Consider the following 19,889-nt stretch of genomic DNA (forward strand, 5'->3'; position numbering starts at 1 on the left):
TTGTGTCTTGTTTATTTTTTTAATTTTTAATTTATTATAATTAATTACAGTTTATTCACTTTGTATCCCTGCTGTAGCCCCTCCTCCACCCCCTTCCAATCCCACCCTCCCTCCCTCTTTTTCTCCTATGTGCTTCCCCCAGTCCAATGATAGGGGAGGCCTACCTCCCCTTCCTTCTGACCCTAGTCTTTCAGGACTCATCAGGACTGGCTTATATGTAATGTCTTAGGTTAGTAGTCACGAGTCACCAAAACATATAAATAAGTAAGCAAGTAAGTAAGTAAGTAAGTAAATAAATAAATGTTAATTTAAAAGAAACAAGGAAAGAAAGATGAAATTTAAAAAAAAAACTGAAAGGAAGGAAGTGAGGAAGAAAGAAGAGAAAATATTGGAAATGAGGAAAAGAGAAAAGAAGGAAGGAATAGTACCTTAAACAGCAATGACTAAGGCAAGAGGAATAGAACTACAGTAATTAGAACTGAAATACTGGCAGCCAGGAAAGAGTGAATGAAATATGTTCAGTTTAAAATGATAAGAAATAAACAAGGTCAAATAGTGGAAAAGATGTGGGAAATTCAGTTCCCAAAATTGGATTCTAGAACATTTAGCAAAGAGATTATTCAAAATCACCTATACCTTCCCTTTACCTGTATGTCTTCATGTGGGGCCTCAAACCAGGGAAAGGTGACCCTGCCTTCTTCCACGAATTTGGAAACTGGTGTTTTCTGGCAACCAGAAAGCAAAATTAAGACCTGCAGACACGAAATTCTTTCTAGACCTGTAGATTGTGCTAAGATCAAAAACACAAGGGACTACACATATTGAAGAAGTTGTGGAGAAAGTGGACCCCTCCTCCATTGCTGGTGGCAATGTAAACTTCTGCAACCACTTTAGAAATCAATCTGGGGCTTTTCAGAAAACTTGAAATAGTGTTACCTCAGGATCCAGCTATACCACTCCTTGGCATATATCTGAAAGATGCCTCACCATTCAATAAGGACATTTGCTCAACTATGCTCAGAGCAACTTCTTTGTAATAGCCAGAATCTGGAAACAACCTAGATGTCACTCAACCAAAGAATGGATACAGAAATTCTGATACCTTTACATAATTGGGAACTACTCAACTATTAAAAACAAGGAAATCATGAAATTTGCAGGAAAATGGTGGGAACTAAAAAAGATCATACTTAGTGAGGTAACACAGAAGCCGAAAGACACACATGGTATAAACTCATTTATAAGTGGATAATAGCCTTATAATATAGGATAAATATACTGAAATCTATAGTCCTAAAGAAGCTAAAAACAAGGAAGGCTCTAGTGAAGAGACTGAAACCTTACTCAGAAGGGCAAATAGTATAGTCATCAGAAGCAGAAGACAAGGAACAGGACTGGAGCCTTCCTCAAGGGGCCTGTGAAAGACTACACATCAGAGTATTGAAGATGATACTGAAACTCATATCCAAACTTTAGGTAGAGTGTAGAAACCTTATGGAAGAAGACAGAAATAGAAAGACCTGAAGGGGACAGGAACTCCACAAGGAAACCAAGAGAACCAAAACTCCTGGGCCAGAGGCCAGTGGAGGGGTGGGGGGTTGCAGAGACCAATATTCCAACCAAGGACCATGCAACCTAGACTCATACTCCAACTAGACCCCGGCTCAGAGGAAACCCATAGGCTGCTCAGTTCCCAAGTAGGTTCCCTAGTAAGAAGAGCAGGGACTGTCCCTGACATGAACTCAGTGGCCAGCTCTTTGATCACCTCCCTCTAGGGTATGCAACCTTGCCAGGACACAAGGAACATGATGCAGCCAACCCTGATGAGATCTAATAGCCTAGGGTCAGATAGAAGGGAAGGAGATCCTCCCCTATCAGTGGACTAGGGAAAGGTCACAGGGGGAGAAGAGGGAAGATAGGTGGGGTTGGAGGAAATGATGGAGGGGCCTACAGCCAAGATACAAAGTGAATAAAGTCTAATTATTTAATTAATTAACTCACTAAAAAGTTAGACTATTTGAAAATTTTCTATCATCTAGTATTAAAAGAAAATTGATTTTGAAAACTCTATCATCACTAAAACAAATATAAATATAATAAATATACAAAATAAACATGTTGTGTATGTGATTTTAAAAAAGCTCTTAAAATTCATTTCTATGATGTTCTGCTGCTAATCTCTTATGCTGTACACATCTTCAGCATGACACTTGCTGTGGTAGATGAAAATATATTAGTATTTTATCTCATGTTTGATATTTCCAATGAAGAATAGAACATTCAACTATTTATGGCAGGAAGACAAATGGTGACAGATAAAAAGAAATGTTCCACCCAATTTTAGCATGGCCAGCCAGTTTGAGGAGAAGGGATCTGTCATGCAGCACCATCCCCAAAATGTCCATAGCAGCTTGCATTATAGTGTTGTGAACAGATTGGGTGTCCCCTGATAAAGAGCTTTTGGACAGCTTTCCTCCAAGCTCCACGGACAGAGGGGCCACAAATTATTAACTGTCCGACGCAGTATCGACATCCACGAGAAACATTTCCCTGGTAGTGAGACATTTCTTGGTGAAGGAAGCAGGGTGTGGTGTGGAGCATCAGTGAGTATCCAAATACGCAGGAGCAACCAGAAGTAGGCCAAAGGATTTTTTGTTGTTGTTCTCCCTCTGGAGAAACAAACACTCTGAAGATATTCAGGAGCAGCTGGCATTCTGGGGGCTGGATAGATCTGACCCTTCTGTAGCTACAATAACAGGACTCCTACTTGAGCCAAAGAAGAAAATCTCCAGCTCTAACTGAACTCTAGGAGCGACTACCGTATTTGGGAAGGGAAGCCTAAAGACTTCAGAACTTGCTTCCCAGTAGACTTTCTCATCAGAGAGGGAATGTCTTCCTAGCAGAAGGCTCATACAGCCTTTCTTCACATGAGGCTTTTTTCCAGGCAGAGAGATGCTACTAAGAGTTCAAATTTGTTTCATTTAAATCTCACATAACAGGCTATGGTGAATTGATTCATCCCCTACAAAGGCTATCAATTCAGAATTGACAAAGTACCTTCCATTTGTAGCCTTTGCTGTTCATTCTGTTCTGGGAGGGGGTTAGGACAGGAACCCATTTGGAGATAGAAGATGGTTTTCACCCATCTCTAAATACTAATTTATAAAATTTTCATTTCTGGGGACATCATTTCATTTATGACAGTCACACCAAGGAGGTTCCAATGTTTACACAAATAATGAATTTTTACTTTGTCAGAAGGGAACCTCTTTGGTGTGACTGTCATAAATGAATCATGATATTATTTTATGTTAATGAGTGTAATGTATTCTTCAAATTATGAGGCTCATCTTTATATCTGTTAAATAACAGGTTATCAGGTCAACATGGGATCTGTTTCAATTTATAAAGTGGAAACAACAAACAAGCATGATTTTGCTAACAATGAAATACCACACAATACAGAAATAAAGAACACTTCGTTATTCTCTTATAAAGTCACATTTTATCTACTTCATGTGATCCCAAGAATAATATTTTCATGTATTGGTATTATGTATAAAGCATAAAGATAGAAATATCTTCCTGCAGTTGAATGTATTTTTGTCTTATTATTATGACACTAAATAATGAAATATGTTTTTTAAAAAAGTGTTTATACTGCTCTCAGAAATGTAATTTGATTAAAATCTTTAAGGAACAAACTAGTCTGTCCTTGAAATGGGAAATAAAGAGTCAGCATTATTTTTGAGACCCATTAAGCAAACGCATCTTTTATATAAAATCTAGCTTTTAATTTTATAAACTTGTTTATGTAAATTGGTTAAATTCAAATGAGCAAATCGATTTGATGATTACTACTCTGTAATTTTACATACCAGTTTTCCTTTTTTTTTATTTTTTTTTATCAGTTACATTTTATTAACTCTGTATCCCAGCCGTGTCCCGATCCCTCATTCCCTCCCAGTCCCTCCCTCCCTCCCTCATCTCCACCGTGCCCCTTTCCAAGTCCACTGATAGGGGGGACCTCCTCCCCATTCATCTGATCCTGTTTTATCAGGTATCTTCAGGACTGGCTGCAAAGCCCTCCTCTGTGGCCTAACAGGACTGCTCCTCCCTTCGGGGGTGGGGAGACCAAAGAGCCAGTCATTGAGTTCCTGTTAGAAATAGTCCCTGTTCCCCTCACTTTGGGAAACCAATTGGTTACTGAACTACCACAGGCTACATCTGAGTGGAGGTTCTAGGTTATATCCATACATGGTCCTTGGTTGAATGTCAGTCTCAGAAAAGACCCTGTGCCCATATATATTTGGTCCTTGTGGAGCTCCTATCCTTTCCCCATCAGACTAACTCCCCTTCTTTCTTATGATTCCCTGTACTCTGCCAATTAGGAATAGTGCTTCCTCCAGACCCAGCTATACCACTGCTAGGTATATACCCAAAGTTTGTTCAAGTACACAAAAAGGACACTTGCTCAACCATGTTTATAGCAGCTCTATTTGTAATAGCCAGAACCTGGAAACAACCCAGATGTCCATCAATGGTGGAATGGGTACAGAAATTGTGGTATTTTTATACAATGGAATACTACTCAGCAATCAAAAAGGAGGAAGTCATGAAATTTGCAGGCAAATGGTGGGATCTAGAAAAGATCATTCTGAGTGAAATATCCCAGAAGGAGAAAGACAAACATGGGATATACTCACTTACATAGACCTATAAGATATGATAAACATAATGAAATCTATACACCTAAAAAGATAATCAATTGAGCGGACATGGGGTAAGATGATCAATCCTTGTTTAGAAAGACAGATGGGATGTGCATTGAACGTATGACAGGAGTCTACTGAGCGCATCTGAAAGACTCTAACTAGCAGTGTTTTCAAAGCAAAGACTCATGACCAAACCTTTGGCAGAGTACATACCAGTTTTCCAATTGAAGATCTTCAGGTACCAAATAGAACCTCATGAGTGAGTACACATATACACAAAACTTTAATTACCTCATTCTATGATTGTATAATTATTACATCTTTCAATTTATATTCTATATTATTAACAGTGTATCCCTCAACATTTTATATATATATATATATATTCTTATTTATACGTGACTCAAAATAAAGTAAGAAACTAATGAGCTTCCTCACAGGTTGACTCTAATAGATTTTCTCTTTGGAGAGCCATAATATATTTCTTAAAAAATCATTTTATTAATAAATTCAATGTTTCAGTGGATAAGAGCACTGTCTGCTCTTCCAAAGGTCCTGAGTATAGTTCCCAGCAACCACATGGTGGCTCATAACCATCTATACTGGGGTCTTATGTCCTCTTCTACCATGCAGGTGTGCATGAAGTAAAGCACTCGTTTACATAAAATAAATAAATAAATATTTAGAAAGGAATTCAAACCAAATAGTTTAAATTTAGATCAGGAAAATTAAATACACACATGTATATATTTTAATAATGACTACACATTGAGTTTTTAATCTGAATTCATTACATGATGACTATAGGATATTCTTCAGGTTTACAGTATTCGTTGTGTGTCTGTGTGTGTGCAAACATTTATTTTTCTTTACTTAGCCAATGTCAGATTCTTTTATTTATATTAGTTACAATTTATTTACTTTGTGTCCCAGCTGTAGTCCTTTCCCTCATTCCTTCCCAATTCTACCCTCCCACCCTCATCTCCTCTTTGACCCTTTCTAAGTACACTGATGGGGAGGTCCTCCTCATCTTCCATCTGACCCTAACTTAGGAGGTCTCTTCTGGACTGGCTGCAATATCCTCCTCTGTGGCCTGGCAAGGCTGCTCCTCCCTTGGACAGTACTGTTCTTAATAGGAGTTTTCTTATTAGCATCTGGACTGAAAACTATGGTTTTTCTAAGAAACTTTGGTGGCTAAAAATCTAACCCTAGTATAATCATTTGTCTCTTATTTTTCCCTGGCTCCATCTAGGAAAAAAAAAAAAAGTACCCTTGCTGAGCATCAGCTAGAAGTTTACTGAAAAAATGCAGTGATGGGACCAACAGAGAGCATGCACTTATTTCTCAAGAGGGTGAAGTGTTACAAACTAGTGTCCATGAAAAAGTTAAGGAAGAAGTCAAATTGAATTGCTTCTTTACTGGCTGATAGTGTATTACACTGAGAACAGTTCTTTATGAGAAGTCAGAGTTCTTTTATAAATGTTGTCTAGGAAGGCCTCACTTTCATCTCTGCCTTATTTCAAGGGTAGACATGAAAGTACATTTAATGAGTGTTAGTCTCCTCTTCAGGTGAAGATAGGCACCGGGAATGAAGAATTCTCCTGCAATATACTTCAATATCATTTTCTAACTTTCAGTTCTTGCTCACATTTCATATATGAAAAGCTTGGAACAGAAATACATAACTTGTTCAAATATCAATAAAATTTAGGAGCATATGAAGGCCTATAATTTATTCTATCCAAGTTACAATCTAACATTTTCTAATGTACTTTCATTTTATGTAGTTCCTGTATCAACTATAACAAGTCGTCCATCACAGTAGCAAAGGATTTTGCAAGTGTGATGGAACAGGAAAAAATAGAATATTTAAGTATATTCCTAATATATAATTTACTATTTTTAATCAAATTTGTGTTTAGTACATTCCATGTATCTTTAAGTTCATTGTCACTTTTTGTTTTATAGATCCATAAATTAAGAGGTGGAAATTATGCAATTCTTCAATAAAGAGTCCAGCATAGCAACCATCACGTTCAATTTGATAAGTAAAAATTAATATGAAGTCATCACTAATTTTTGCTTTTTAAAGATACTTTCAGCATAAATCAATTTTAATTATATTTTTTATTTTCCTTATGGTAAGTTCACTGTTAATAAATTTTTTATATGAGATTATAAAACAAATCTTAGTGAATACTTTTAACATACTCACATACTGAATTTATTTGAATTCTTTATAGCCTATAACTTTATTATCAATCAAAATCTAATAAAAAATAATAGCATTTAACTTAGTTACTTACATTTATCACGAAATTTTAAGATTCCAAATATGTACTCCAAGTAATTAATTAATTAATTTATCTATTTCTATTTTGTGAGACATTTTTGTTTCTGAGAAACCATTATGACTTTACTTATTTATTTCATGAAATGTATATGTTGAATGTTATATTACAGTGTTATATTACAAAGGCAAACCTAGTTATATGATAACATGTACAGTAGTCCAAATATGTACATGTAACTTTAATTCACAAATAATAGCATACATAAATTATCTAAAATTTTTAATTAAGCAACATTTTTGTCAGCATATTAACAACAATATTTTAAAACAATAATATAAAGACACAGGAAAATATGAAGTGTAGTTTTTCAAAACAACAGATAGGTGCAAAACTTTAAGAAAATATTTAACTTGATATTAGCTGTTCATGTTTAATAAATAATAAAGCTAAAAGAACAGGATTTAATAATGGAAGTAAAAGTCATAAGTAATAGCTTACGGAGTAATGAAATGAATTACATTAATAAAATTATAAAAAATAAACAGAAAATAAGAGAATGTCATAGTAAAGAAAATTGTGGGTATCTTTTTTGCGTATCAATTCTGCTATCTTCTAAAGTCTGTGATATGACTAAATCAGTCATTGCCATTTATGATTAAGAACGAATGAGGATACTAATTATGTGCTTACTTAGGCCAAACTACATTTGCATACAAAACTAATGTCCTATTTATTATATTTATCATAATATCCTATGTATTAATATCAAACTACAGTCATCATTTTATTATTTTATAATTGTTGTAAGTATGGTGCATACTTATGGCATTTCTACAGATCATAAAGTTACTTTTCTATATTTTATAGTGTTTAATATCTAGTTATATTTTATAAATGAGTTTAATATTCTTCAAATCAGGTAAAGCACCTTATTCTTTGTTTTATGTAACAGCTTGTTTCCAATTCATAAATTGTGGTAGAATACTTAGGATGCATGATTAGAATTATTATACATAAGAAAGCAGTATGCAGAGAATCAAAACTTGCTTCAATATCAATATGGTAGAAACTTCATGGAAAATGAGAAAAATAGATAAAACCTAAATAAGAAAATGCAGTTACAAACAGTGTGCCTTTAGATTAGGAACCCAGCTTAAATAACACAGTAAGAATGCCTGAGCTTCCCCTCCCCCCTGAGGGAGGAGCAGTATTGCTAGTCCACAGAGAAGGACATTGCAACCATCTTGAAGATACCTGATAAGCTAGGGGCAGACAGAAAGAGAGGAGGAAACCCCCACTCAGTGGACTCAGAAGGGGGCAGGAAGGAGATGAGGGAGGGAGGGGAGGACTGGAAGGGAAAGAGGGAGTAGGCTACAGCTAGGATACAAGTGAATGTATAAAATTATTTAAAAATAAAAAAATATTTTTAAAAAATGCCGACAAGAAGAACCAGTATTGTCCAGTTCTGTCTTCAAACCTGTTCTTCCTCTGGAGAAATTGTCTTGATATTTCAAATTATTTACAATGCAAACATGCTGTACATATAATATAGGATAAAAATAATCATCCATCCTTCTTATACCTCTCCAGAGACAGATCTGCCCTGAGATATGTCTCTCGGCAATTTCCACTATGCACTTCATTATAGATTCATCTGTATGGACATTATCTTTCATAGATTTGTCTAATTGATAACTTAATAGCATTTTCAATTATATTCCAGATAAAATTACTCACTTTAGTTAGATCCTATAAAGTCAGAGTTCCACAAATGTCTTCATTTATTAGGATAAAAAGATAGAATAATGAACTTTATTAGCCTCGCCAAAGGGAAGACTTGAAGACTTTTCTATTATCTACAAAATATTCAAAACAAGTCTTCTAGGCATCCATACAAACCACAAAGAGATGAGGTTGAGGAAATGATTTCCAAAGCAGAGTTCAACTCCCAATTTCTAAACTAAAGCCAGGCATGCTTTTGCACTACCTTTTATAACTGGATAACATTCATGATAATGACCATTTACTGAAGGGTAGCAGTAAACAATATGGTCATTATTCATTTGTGAAGCTTGTTTATCTAATTAACAAAGTGCATTCTAGGTGGATCAATCTAAATGTGGGTTAGAATAGAATGTAGGTGCACCTGGTTTCTATTTTTGCAGCATTGACATGAAAACAATCTCAGGTATGTATTTGTTCGCCTTACTGTACATAGCTTTAATCTGCTTTGTATTATGGCTGAACAATTATCCATTACCAGGGATATGATAAAAACTATCCTAAAATGTTGACAGATGTTGTCCATAGGATATTAAGGATGTCTGCATGTGAGTATTTCATAGTTATTTGAGAATATGAAGATTAATATGACTAGAAGTAAAGGCAATATAATCATGATACTAATGGCAACAGTCAAATAATACAAAAAGAGAAAAATGTCAATATGTAATATCTCTTGAGAAATATGCATTATTTTAATCACAGCAATTCCACTGTGCCTTACTCGTGTAGCTAATTAATATAATTCCAACCTCTACTTTTATTATTTTTTATTATTATTTATTACAATTTATTCACTTTGTATCACCTCTATAGACCCCTCACTCATCTCCTCCTAGTCCCACCCTTCTTCCTTCTTCCCCACTATGTCCCTCTCCTAATCTACTGATAGAGGAGGTCCTCCTCCACTGCTATCAGAGCATAACCTATCAGGTCTTGTCAGAACATCTTTTCTCTATGGCCTAGTTAGGCCAATTTCCAGAGGAGGTGATCAAGGAGCCTGCAACTGAGTTGATATCAGAGACTTCCGCTATTCTCTTTACTAGGGAACCCACGTGGACAATGAGCTGCCATGGGCTACATATGAACAGGGAGTCTAGCTCCTCTCCATGCAGAGGATGAATCCTAGGTTGATTCATCAGTCACTCTGCAAGACCCCCTGAGCCCAGATATATTGGCTTTGTTGGTTTCCTTGTGGCACTCCTGTCCCCTTCAGATCTTTCTATATCCCCTTTTTTCCACAAGATTCCCTACACTCTACCCAATGTTTGGCTATGAATATCAGCATCTGCTTTGATAACGTGCTGCATAGAGTATTTCAGAGGCCCTCTGTAGAAGGCTCTTGTCTTGTTTCTTATCTTCTCCTACTTCAGATGTCTATCCTGTTTACCATTCTGAGTGAGGATTAAGTATCTTCCTTAGTGTCCTCCTTGTTGTTTATCTTCTTTAGGAGTATAGATTTTAGTATGATTACATTATATTATATGCCTAATATCCACTTATAAGTGAATATATACCATATGTGCCTTTCTGCTTCTGGGTTATTTCACTCAGGATGATCTTTTCTAGTTCCTGCCATTTGCCTGCAAATTTCATGATTTCCTTGTGTTTAATAACTGAGTAGTATTCCATTGAGTAAATATACTATACTTTCTGTATCCATTCTTCCATTGAGGGACACCTAGGTTATTTCCATATTCTGATCATTATGAATAAATCTACAAGAACATAGTTGAGCAAATATCTTTGTTGTATGGTTGAGCATCTTTCAGATATATGCCTAAGAGTGGTATAGCTGAAACTGTTTTTAATTTTAATTTTTAAATATTAGTTACAGTTTATTATCTTTGTATCCCAGCTGTAGCCTGCTCCCCTCATTCCCTCCCAATCCTGCCCTCCCTCCCTCATCTCCTCCCTGCCCCTTTCTAAGTCCACTGGATCTTGAGGTAGCACTATTCCTAAACTTCTGAGAAAGTGCTGATTAAACTTCAAAGTGGTTGTACAAGTTTACCGTCCCACCAGCAATGGAGGAAGGTTCCCCTTTCTCTACATCTTCTCCTGCAAGGATAGTGCCTTAAGTTTTTGACATTAGTCATTCTGATGGGTGTAAGGTGGAATCTCAGTGTCATTTTGATTTGCATTTCCCTGATTACTAAGGCCATTGAGTTTTTTTAAATTTTTTTTTCACAATTTAATGTAATGTAATTTCTTCACAATTTAATGAAAATGTAATTTTCATTACATTTCACAATTGAAGCCCCCTCCCTCAACTCTCCCAGTCCCACCCTCACTCATTCTTCCCCCCATCCCCTTCCCCTAATCTACTTAGAGGGGGAGTTCTCCACTATTGCCTTCTGTCCATAGCTTGTTGAGTCTTATCAGGATTGCCTGGATCTCTTCTACCATGGCCTGGCAAGAGTGCAACATCAGGGGCAAGCGATCGGGGAGCAGTCAGCTGAGATCATGATAGAGGTAGTTCCTGCTCCCCTTACTCGGAGATCCACATGGAGACTGAGTTGCCAATTCAACACTTCTGAGCTTGGGGTCTAGGTTCTCTCCATGCATGGTCCTCCATTGGTGCATCAGTCTCTGCAGGACCCCTGGGCTCAAATCTTTTAGTTTTTTTGGTCTCCTTGTGGGGCTCCTGTCCCCTCCATCACTCTATTTCCACCCCTCTCTTCTTCCCTAAGAGTCCCTGTGCTCTGCTCAAAGTTTGACGCTGAGTCTCGGTATCTGCTTTCATCCCCTGTTTGGTGAATCCTTTCAGAGGACCCTCTGAAGTAGGCTCCCATCCTGTTTCCTCTTTTCTGCTTCTGGTGTCTACCTGTTTGCCATTCTGAATGAGATTTAAGCATCCTCCCTAGGGTCCTCCCTCGTGTGTAGCTTCTTTAAGTCTGTAGAGGGCTGTCCTATATTATATGGCTAATAATTATTCGCTTATTAGTGAATGTATACCATGCATGTCTCTCTGTTACTGAGTTATGGCACTCCAGATGAGCTCTCTGAAGTTCCGTCCATTTCGTGGCAAATTTCATGATTTCTTTCTGTGTTTCTCTGCCATTCAATATTTCTCTATTGAGAATTCTCTGTTTAGCTCTGTAATGCATATTTTAATTTGATTACTTGTTATGTTGGTGTTTAACCTCTTGAGTTCTTTTAGTATTCTTGATATTAGCTCTGTTAGATTAAGAAAAAAACTTTCAAATCTCATTTACTTTAATGTGTTTACCTTACAAATAAAATCTTATATTTCTTCTACACAGATTTTGTTGCTATAGAAAAATATTATTTTAAATGTTTTTTTTATAAAAGTAGTTGATTGACAATGCCAATGATATAGTATTAAGGTAAGTGTATTCTAAAATATATGCTATGGCTTATAGAATACTTAAGATGCCACATACAGCCACAAGTCATGCAATCTTTTTTTCTTTCCTAATATATTCATGTATCCCTTGAAATTTTCACACAGATAAACAATGTATTTTGATTATACTCACTCTTATTCCCATCTTCAACCTCATGTTCACCATCCCCCAACTCCAATTAATACTGTCTACATGAACATGTCTATGGGGCACCCACTAGGGCATATTGACAATAAAATAGCTGTGGCTTCTTTATGTCCATAACTCCTGCTCTCCTGGGATTCTATTCATAAAAGCTAAGTAAACTTTTGGAGCTAAATACAGCATATTTTCCAAAATGCCAAACAATAATGTGAATATGTTGGTTAGAGATGAAGGGTCTCATTAATATCCACATTTTGCTCTCACCAATTCTCTATTATCCTTTCTAACTTACCGCCTAGCATCAAGATACTATTCCCTATTGTGTTACGGATCATTCCTCTCCCGCAGAACACATTTGGTTATTATTAACATAAAAGTACCATGTATGTACATGAGTGAGAAAATATGCCTTATAAAATTTTATTCTTTTTATTATTTTAAAAAGAAAAAATGCCATGTGGTGTGTGTGGCTTTAATGTCATAACTGGTGAGGTAGAGGCAGGAAGATCTCTGTGAGTTTAAGCCCAGTCTGGTCTTTATAGCTACATACAAACCAGTTGAGTTGCAAAGTGGGAATTTGTTTTCAATTCTTGGGAGGTGCATTTTACATTTACATGCTGTTAACATGTTGGTTGAAAGAACCTCATATTTTAACATTACACCATGACATATTAATAAAATTTCTTGAACTTAAAAGTAATTATTCGAAAAATTTATCTTTTTATCTTTAATTAGTTTTGTACACTGGCATCTTGGAATCCACTAGAAATATTAATAATTCAAATGTTGTCCAATACGCCATTTGACCTATTTGCATATTATGGTCTACTCTCCTTTTCTCTTTGGCATATTGATAAAAGTTTCACCTTAGTACATCCCTTTTCTTCCCAGGGGTTTTAAACGTTTTCATCTACTTAGCAGGAGGCAGAACGAATTGAAGGCAAATTTCCGGATAACGGTGAACATTTGTCCCAGGTTGAATCAATTGTTCTGACTCTTGCAGTGATGAAGTGTGAGGAATGAATACATTGATTACTTAATGGGCTCTCGACTTTCAAACATTCTGTTCAGTCAAGCAGTTGCACACTTTCAATTTTTTTATTTATGCCAATCTCTTAATATTGAAATGTTTATTTATAAATGGATTGTATTTCTTCCACTGAGTCTATGTATTTGGGCCCTGGAAACAAATTTGTCCTTGAATGATTTTGCTAGGAAATTGAGCCAAGCTGAATCATGGTTAATATAAATGGGATTAGAATCAGCAAGGGCAGAAGCAATCTTCATAATGGGCTGGAAGTTACAGTCCATGCGATATGAGATAGCAGAAAATGGACGCTCTCACATGTTAAAGCTGATACAGAGGTAGTCGGTGTGAGCCTTAAGGGCTGAGTGGGTTATGTTCTCATTAAGTGATTGCTTTCTACTTTCTGCTTGATTGGAAATAAAAGGAAAATAAAAGTGCATTCATTTAAATGCTTAGCAAATTATCTAATCAAAAAATTTCATTTGAGACTTAGAGGAAGTGAGAAACTTCAAATATAGTTCAAAATGAACAACGTAATAGTGTCTGAGGAAATACTTTTTTCTGATAATATTAAGCATAGATTAGAAACTCTTGACTTTAGGAAAAAATAAATAAAATCAATTTGGGTTTATGAGAGCACCTCTCATGAGTTAATACTAAGTGGTCCAGTGTAAACAAGCTTTTAAAAACAAGTTCAAGTACTTAAATATAGGGTACTATTTACTTTAGATTATTTGCTAAAAAAACAGGAGTATGATAATGCTGGAGAAGTGTAGTGGGATTAAGGAAGCTTTCTTCATGACAAATGTCCTGTTCACCAAGTTTTTATGATGTTCATTTGTGTAAATGTAACACATACACATTATCCAAAATATGCTAGGACAGTGATGGCACAGAATAGCCAGTATTTTCTTTGACTTAAGGTCCACTCCACAAGAAAAAACTTTCACCTAATACTAATTGAGGAACCAGGAACCACAGACTAGACAGCCTAGAGACCTAGGGTGAAAGCCCAAACTGCTCGTATTTAAAAACCAATAGATCAGAAGGAAGGAAAAGAAGACCTCCCATTTTCTAAATGGCTACTTACATGATCATACAATTTAAAGATAAACAAAATATAAAGATATAAAATTAATACTAACAAAAGAAAAAATAAAACAGATAAAAATAAATATGTAAGAGACAACCCCTGATCCTCTTATAGGGAACACTCTTGGAGTTTGAGCGGGGCTTTTTGGTCCTCTCCATGCATGGTCATTGATTGGGGTATCATTCTCTTCAGAGTTCCCAGTTATTTTTGGCTCTGTTTGTCTCCTTTTGGAGCTCCAGTCCCCTCCAGGTCTTGCTATCTCCCCCTCCTTTCATAGAATTCCATGCATTTTACTCAAAGTTTGGCTCTGAGTCTCAGCCTCTGCTTTGATACCTCAATCAGTAGAGTATTTCAGAGGCTGTCTGTGGTAGCTCCTGTCTTGTTCCTTGTCTTTTGCTTCCAATGTTTATTGCATTTTTCCTTCTGAATGAGGATTGAGCATCTTCTCTAAGGTCTTCCTTGTTGTTTAACTTCTGTAGAAGTATAGATTTTAGATGTTTATACTATATTATATGTTTAGTAACCACTTATGAGTTAGTATATGCCATGTGAATCTGTTTCTGGGTTACCTCACTCTAGATGATTTTTTCTAGTTCTCACCATTTGCTGCAAATTTCATGATTTCCTTGTTTTTAATTGCCTAAGTAGTATTCCATTGTGTAAATGTACCAAACTTTCTGTATCCATTCTTCTATTGAAGGATCTCTCTCTGGGAGGCTCTCTGATCATCACCACTTGGGGGCGGGGGAGTAGCCTTACCAGGCCACAGTGGAAGACAATGCAACCACTCCTGATAAGACCTGATAGGCTAGGGTCAGATAGAGGGGAGGAGGACTTCCCCAATCAGCAGACTTGTAGAGGAGAATGGAAGGAGAAGGAGGGTGAGAGAGGGAAGGAAGGAGGAAGGGGGCTACATCTGGGATACAAAGTGAATGAGCTGTAATTAATATAATAAAAATATAATAAAATAAAAATAAAGAAAAGACTTAAGTCCAAGTTTTCACGTAAAATTTCCTTATTTTCTCCCTTTTCGGATGTATTCCATTTGCCTTTTAGAATGAGGATTGATTATCTTGCCCAGGATCCTACTTCATGCTTAGCTTCTTTAGTGAGGTATCCCAGAAACAGAAAGGCACACATGATATATTTTCCTCCCATGTCCCTCTCTAAGTCCACTTATAAGGGAGGTACTCTTCTCCTTCCATGTGACCCTAGCTTATCAGGTCTGGTCAGGACCGATTGCATTTTCCTCCTCTGTACCCTTGCAAGGCTGCTACCCCATAAGGGGATGGGGGGAGGTCAAAGAGCCAGCCACTGAGTTCATGTAAGAGACAGTCCCTGTTCCTTTAACTAGGGCACCCATTTGGATACTGAGCTGCCATAGTTCATATCCATGAATGGTCCTTGGTTGGAGTATCAGTCTTTGGAAAGACCCCTGTGCCCAGATATTTTGGTTCTGTTGTCCTCCTTGTGGAGCTAATTTCATCTCTAGGTCTGACTATCTTCACTTTCTTTCATACTATTACATTGTTAATTTTAAAATTATATTTGAAGTTCCTTACTTCCTCTAAGTCTCAAATGAAAATTTTGATTAGACAATTTGCTATGCATTTAAATGCATGCACTTTTATTTTCCTTTTATTTCCAATCAAGCAGAAAGTAGAAAGCAATCACTTAATGAGAACATAACCCACTCAGCCCTGAAAGCGCACACTGACTACCTCTGTACCAGCTTTAACATGTGAGAGCGTCCATCTTCTGCTATCTCATATCGCATGGACTGTAACTTCCAGCCCATTATGAAGATTGCTTCTGCCCTTGCTCAAGATGATCTTTTCTAGATCCCACCATTTGCTTACAACTTTCATGATTTCCTTGTTTTTAATGGATGAGTATTATTCCACTGTGTAGATTACCATAATTTCTGTATCTGGGTTGTTTCCAGGTTCTGGCTATTACAAATAAAGCTGCTTTGAACATGGTTGAACAAATGTCCCTGTTGTGTACTTGGGCAAATTTTGGATATATGCCTAGGAGAGATATAGCTGGATCTTGAGGAAGCGCTATTCCTAATTGTCTATAGGCTGTTGTTTTTTTCTGAGGACAGTGTTCCTTGCTTTAGGGAAGTTTTTCACTTTCATGAGTTCCCATTTTATTGATTGTTTATATTAGAAACTGTGCTGTTGGTCTGTTCAGGAAGTTTTCTCCTGTGCCAATGAGTTCCAAGGTCTTCTCCACTTTTTCTTCTAACAAATGTAGTTTGTCTGGTTTTATGTTGAGGTCTTGATCCACTTGGACTTTAATTTTGTGCAAGGTGATAAATGTGGATCTATTTGCATTTTTCTTCATGCTGACATTCAGTAAGACCAGCACCATTTGTTGAAGATACTGTCTTTTTTCCATTGTATGGTTTTGACTTCTTTGTCAAAAAACAAGTATCCATAAGTGTGTGGATTCATTTCTAAATTCTATGTTCGGTTCCATTCATCTACCATTCTGTTTCTATGACAATCCCATGCAGTTTTTATTACTATAGCTCTGCAGTACAGCTTGAGAACAGGGACGGAGACACCTCCAGATGATCTGTTTTTGTACAGGATTGTTTTGGCAATTGTTCTTTAACGGGCTGTCAAGAATTGTGTCAGTATTTTGATGGGAATTGCATTGAATCTCTAGATCGCTTTTGACAGGATGACTATTTTCACTATGTTAATCCTACCAACCCATGAGCGTGGGAGATCTTTCATCTTCCATCTGATATCTTTTTTAAATTCGTTCTTCAGAGATTTCAAGGTTTGTTTTTTTTTTAAACAGGTCTTTCATTTGCTTGATTAGAATCACACCAAGGCCCTTTACATTATTAGTGGCTATTGTGAAGGGTATTGTTTCCCTAATTTCTTTCCCAACCCTTTTTTCTTTGGTATACAAGAAGGCTTCTGATGTTTTCTTTTTGAGTTAATTTCGTATCCAGCCACTTTGCTGAAGGTGTTTATCAGTTGAAGAAGTTCTCTGGTTGAAATTTTGGGGTTGCTCATGTATACTATCATATCATATGCAAATAGTGATACTTTGACTTCTTACTTTCAGACTTGTATCCCCTTGATCTCCGTTAGTAGTCTTATTGCTCTAGCTAGGACTTCAAGTACTATGCTGAAGAGATATGGAGAGAGTGGGCAGCCATTGTCCTTGATTTCAGGTGGATTTATTTAAGTTTCTCTCTGTTTGGTTTGATGTTGGCTATAGGCTTTCTGTATATTGTCTTTACTGTGTTTGGGTATGTGCATTGTATCCCTGATGATCTCCAGGACTTTAAACATGAATGGGTGTTGGATTTTGTCAAATGCTTTTTTCAGCTTCTAAGGAGATCACCATGTTGTTTTTCTCTTTCAGTTTGTTTATATGGTGGATTACATTGATGGATTTCCATATATTAAACCACCCTTGCCTGGGATGAAGCCTACGTGGTCATGGTGGATGATATCTTTTATGTGTTCTTGGATTCGGTTTGCAAGTATTTCATTGAGTAGTTTTGCATCAATGTTCATAAGAGAGATAGGTCTGAAGTTCTCTTTTATGTTGGGTCTTTGTGTGCTTTAGGTATTAAGGTGACTGTGGCTTCATATAATGAGTTTCTTAGTGTTCCTTCTGTTTCTATTTTGTGGAATAGTTTGAAGAGAACTGGAGTAAGCTCTTCTTTGAAGGTCTGGTAGAATTCTGCCCTGAAATTACCCGGACCTGGGCATTTTTTGTAAGAGAGACTTTTGGTAATTGCTTCTATTTCCTTGGGCGATACAGGGTTATTTTAACTTTTTACCTGATATTGATTTAAATTTGATAAGGGGAATCTATCAAGAAAATTGTCCATTTCATCTGGATTTTCAAATTTTCTGGCATATAGGCTTTTGTAGGAAGACATAATGATTGTTTGGATTTCCTCAATTTTCTTGTTATGTCCTGCTTTTCATTTATGATTTTGCTGATTTAAAGAAGTGGGAAATAGTAAGAGCTGGAGAAAACAGGAACTCCACAAGGAGAGCAACAGAACAAGAAAATTTGAACACAGGGAACTTCCCAGAGACTCATACTCCAACCAAGGACTATTCATGGAGATAACCTAGAACCCCTGCACAGATGTAGCCCCTGGCAGTTCAGTGTCCAAGTGGGTTACATAGTAATGGGAAGAGGGACTGCCTCTGACATAATCTGATTGGCCTGCTCTTTGATCACCGCCCCCTGAGGGGGGAGCAGCCTTACCAGGCCACAGAAGAGGACAATGCAGCCACTTCTGATGAGAACTGATAGACTAAGATCAGAAAGAAGGAGAGGAGAACCTCCCCTATCAGTGGACTTGGGGAGGGGCATGCATGCAGAAGGGGGAGGGAGGGTGGGATCGGGAGGGGAGGAGGGAGGGGCTTATGGGGAGATACAAAATGAATAAAGTGTAATTAATAAAAGTTAAATAAAAAATTTAAAAAATAGTTTCCCTCTGCCTTTTAGTTAGTTTGGCTAAGGTTTTGTCTATCTTGTTGATTATCTCAAAGAATCATTTTTTTTTTTTTTCAATGCAGTTTATTCAGGAACATTGAACAATCCTCGGACCCCGGGGAAAGCCAGCCCACAGCTTAAATAGCCTCTGGGTAGCCAACCCAGGCGTGCCACGGGGGCAATGCAGATAGGTCCACATACATGGAAGCAAGCCAGATCCTCGGCCTTAACCAAATGTGGAGTTGTTCGTGACAGAGAGTACTCACCATCGGGAAGGTGGAAGGCGGAAACCAGCTCCATCTTTAAGGCATAGCATTCCGCAGCTCTCTACAGTTCCCCCTTTTTGTTTTAGACGCATCAGGCAAGAGTAGAGGTCTGATCTCTGATATTAGAAATAAATTGGGACTTTGTACAGATGTTCATTTAGGTGTCATCCACCCAAAGAGCATCAAAGAATCATTTCTTGGTTTTATTGATTCTTTGAATTGTTTCTAATTTATTAATTTCAGTCCTGAGTTTGATTATTTTCACTCATCTACTCCTCTTGAGTGTATCTGCTTCTTTATTCCTATGGCTTTAAGGCTAGCCATTAAGTTGCTTGTATGAGATGTATCTAATTTCTTCTTGAAGTAATTAGTGCTATGAATTTTCCTCTGAGCACTGCTTTCTTGTGTTCCATAACTTTGTGTATGTTATGCCTTCTTTTCATTGAATTCTAGGAAGTCTTTAGTTTCTTTCTTTTTTTTTATTTCTTCCCTAACCCAGCTGTCACTGTGTAGGGAGTTATTCAGTTTCCCTCTGTGTGTAGGCTTTTTGCTATTTCTGTTTTTGTTGAGGTCCAGCAATAGTCCATGGTGGTCAGATAGGATACAAGGGATTATTTCAGTCTTCTTATACCTGATGAGGCTTGCTTTGTGACCAACTATTTGATCTATTTTGGAGAAGGTTCCATGAAGTCCTGAGAAGAAACATTCTTTTGAA

The sequence above is a fragment of the Meriones unguiculatus genome, chromosome 9, assembly GCF_030254825.1.
Source record: "Meriones unguiculatus strain TT.TT164.6M chromosome 9, Bangor_MerUng_6.1, whole genome shotgun sequence".
NCBI lineage: Eukaryota > Metazoa > Chordata > Mammalia > Rodentia > Muridae > Meriones > Meriones unguiculatus.